We start from the raw sequence: 3,723 nt of genomic DNA, 5'->3' as shown, positions 1-3,723 counted from the left end.
GGCTCTCCCTGCAGCCTCCCACTTGTTGCCTTTGCTCTTAAATCAGACTCCAGCCTCCCTTCAGTGGGTTCTGAATGAGGGCAACACCTCGCCCATCCCAACCTGCTGGGAACCCAAACAACAGCCAGCACTGCTGGGGGTGTGGGTGCCTGTGCTGCTGCTGCTCCACCAAAGTGCTCTGCAAACATAATCTGCTCTTAATAACCCAAGTCTCTACTGATCGTGGCTGAACCCTGGAATCGCACTTTGCAAACAAAGCCCACGTTTTTGGCTGTTTGGGGAAGACTGGAGCAGCTGCCAGGGGCAGGGACGAGCAGCAGTGTCACTCAGTGGTGCCCCAATGTGAGGACAGGCAGTGCCCCAATGACATGGGGCTGAAGTGGCTGTGTCCTGGGTCACTCCTCTGCAAGGGGGGCTTTGCCTCTATACCCCTACAGGGGCACTGCCAGGAGCAGGGGACACCCCAACAGGGAGATAGTCACACCTGGCCATCACCATGTCCCTCCAGGCTCCCACACTTCCCTGTGTGGTTTTTGTCTTCAAACAAGATTTTGGCTCTTGCTGTCAAAACCCATCAGCGCTCCACCAGCTTCCAGCAGCCCAAGTTCCTGCCTGGCCCCAAGGCAATGACATCCCACTCGTGGCCTCATCCTGCAAACCATGGAGCCCCACTGCCCCAGCTGCTGGCCTGTGCCACTGGCTCCAGCACTGCCAGGTGCCTCAGGGAAGGACGGGTGTGAAATCATGCCAGAAAAATGCATATTTTTACGTCTCCCTGGCAGGTTCACTGATGTTTTTAGGGCGGCGCTTTGAGGCCACCTGGAGTGTCACCCACAGCCTCCAGCACCCAGATGGGTCTGCGGGGTGCCGGGTGTGGCATTTTAGGCAAAAGGTGGGAATAACATCCAGCCAAGCATGGCCACGGCTCTGACCCTGCCAGGCTCCATCAGTGCAGGTCACTGAGCGCCGACGGCTCCTTCACATTCCAACTCCAGGTCTAGGCAGGTCTTGTCTGCTGAGCCCTCCTCACTCCCCCCAGCACCACCGCAGGGACAGCCTGGGCTGCATCCTGACCCCCTCCCTTGCTTCACCGGGCACAGAGAGCTTGTGGCTTCCTATCAGCTCTTTAGGAAATTAAACTTTTATAAGCAGAAAGGTTTCTGGGCTCTTGGCTCCCCGGCGCAAGAACCGCAGTCCAGCCTGCGCCTGCACCCTGCCCACTGACTGCTGCCCTGGCAGGGAGGGACGGAGGCTGGACACTCCATCCATGGGATGAGCGATGGAAGGGACAGGGATGTGGCTGCCCATGACCTTGGTGTCATCCTTGACCTGGAAATCTCCTTCTCCTGCATCACCAGTATGGCACTCCTGCCTGCAGCTGCCTGCGGCCACCTCTGATAAGGCTGTGACAACCCCTCACTCAGGATGGAGCTGCACCCCACGCTGTCACCCACTGCCACGCCACCAATGACATCCCACTGTACACAATCCACCCTGAATCCCACCAGCGACTCCACAGATGAAGCTCACAGGGCACAAGAGGCCCAAAATGCCCCCAGGAATGGCAGCACTTGCCCAGCCATGCTGCCGCCATCCTGCTGCAAACGACTTTGCCTGTGTGGCACTGTGAGTGAAGCCGTCCCCTCTGAGCTGCCTCCCTCGGAGGTGTCAACCACGGCACAGCTCCTGCTGCCTCAAGCCCAGCCTCAAGCCTGGTCCCCGGCAGTGGGACGTGGAAGGCGGTGGCAGTGCCACCATCAGCCTGCACAGCCACCCACCAGCACAGCCTTGCGTTGCCACCATCCTTGACAACACCAGCTACCCCCGAGCCCCGCAGAGGGGTTTGGCCCCAGCCCAGCCAAACAGCTGCCCCTTGTCCCCTTGCCTCACATGTGGGATGTCCCCTCCACTTGAGGCAAATGATGGGGACGGGGACTCCCTGCCCAGGGACACCTGGCCACGGTGAGGCAGGGAGGGGAGGACCTGTCAGCAGGGTGGAGGCCTCCTCTAACTGCCTGTTGAATTATTCAGGAACGGTATTAACTTATAAATGAGTGTGTTTGACTGATTTTGTGGTTGATGTACAGATAAATTCTAATGAAAGACAGCTACAAGATTTTAAATTATTAATTAGACTGCCACTTAACAAAGCCTATTTGGCACTCTATTTCCTTGCTTAACAAGACAAAAACTTTAAGAATAGGTTTTGCTTTAGCCCACAGGCTCTTCAATTTGCATTTTGTTTTTCTAGCTCCACAAATGAAAGCTGTAGATCTTGACCTTAACAGGCTACCCCTGGTGGGATCCAACCCTGTCAGCAGCCTCGCTGCCTGCCTCCACCTCAGGCTCCCAGCTTCCCAGCCTGGATGATGCTTTTCCTCCAGCCGGCAGCGCCAGGGCTGGGAATCGAGGCTGGAAACCGGGACTGCTCCGAAAGCTTGGGGTTTATTCTCAAGTCATCCAGCTGGGTTGGGTTAATACGCCAAACAAAGCTGAGGCGGGAGGCAGAGAAAGGAGCATCCGAGTGCGAGGCCCCACAGCCGCAAGGTGACATTTCCCCCAGTGGGAAAAAGCATCCCTGGGGTGGCAGCAGGGGCTCTGCCCTGCCTGGGGGTCCGCACCCCAATGCCAGGGGCTGCACACACAGCGTCGGCACCTTCTCCACTGCCCGAGCCTCGTCGGAGAGGGGCATGTGCTGCTGGTGGAGAGGGCCGGGCCTGGGGCTCTGTGGCCGCCCCCTCCCTGGGGCACGGGACAGCACTGGGGGGGTCCAGCCGAGGTCCCCCCGCACGGCACCGCTGTCCCCAGCACCTCCCCGGGACCGGCCCCGGTGCAGCCGGCCCGGGTGTCCTGCCCCTCGCCCCCCACCGTCCCGGACCCCCCGGGAGGGGCAGCTGCTCCCCTCGCTGTGATGTCACAAAGCTCCCCGATGATGTCCCAGGCGGTTGCCATGGAAATGGCGTGATGTCACAGCGGAGCGATTCTCCTCGGGGGGGGCCGAACCGGACGGCTCGCCCCAACTTCCCCGCCGAACCCCCCGCGCTCCCCGGTGAGCTCCGTTTCCCGTTCCCTCGCCCTGAGGGACGAGCCCCGACCCCCCCCCGCGCCCGCCGCAGCTCCGCCGCCTCCGGGACCCGCCGTACCCCGGTGCCCGCGGGACCCGCCGCGTCCCCGCTCCTGCGGGACCGGCCTCTTGCCCTGCCTCCCTCCGCTCCTCCCGGTCTCCCGCCTCCCCGCCGCGCTGCGCTCCCGCCGGTGCCGCTCCCCGGGGGGTGCCCGAGCCTCGGTGCCGGCGCCGGTAACGCGGTGGCGGCGGGGGGCGCCCGGCGGCGCGGCCCCAACTTCGGCGGGGAGACAAACTTCGGGGCCGGCCCCGCCGCCCCCGGTGCCCGCGGCAGCCGGTGCCCTCCCGGTGCGGTGCTCACCTTGGCGGAGCATCTTGGAGCCGGGGCGGGCGCGGTCTCCCGGCGGCGGCGGCGGCGGCGGCGCTCAGAGCCTCGGGCGCGGCGGCGGCGAGCGGTAGCGGCGGCGGCGGCTGCTGCTGTACCGGGAACGAGGAGCCGGAGCCCGGGCGAGCGGCCCCCGCGGGGGCATGGCGGGCCGAGCCGCAGCGGCACCGGGGAGCGCCGGCCCCGGAGCACCGGGGAGCGCCGGCCGCGCCTCTGCCCGCCGCGCGTCCCGCCGCCGGCTTTTAGGGGGGAGCCGCCCCCTCGGGGCTGGGGC

The sequence above is a fragment of the Zosterops lateralis genome (assembly GCF_965231275.1).
Source record: "Zosterops lateralis genome assembly, chromosome: 19".
NCBI lineage: Eukaryota > Metazoa > Chordata > Aves > Passeriformes > Zosteropidae > Zosterops > Zosterops lateralis.
Note: the sequence above shows the minus strand (reverse complement) of the source record.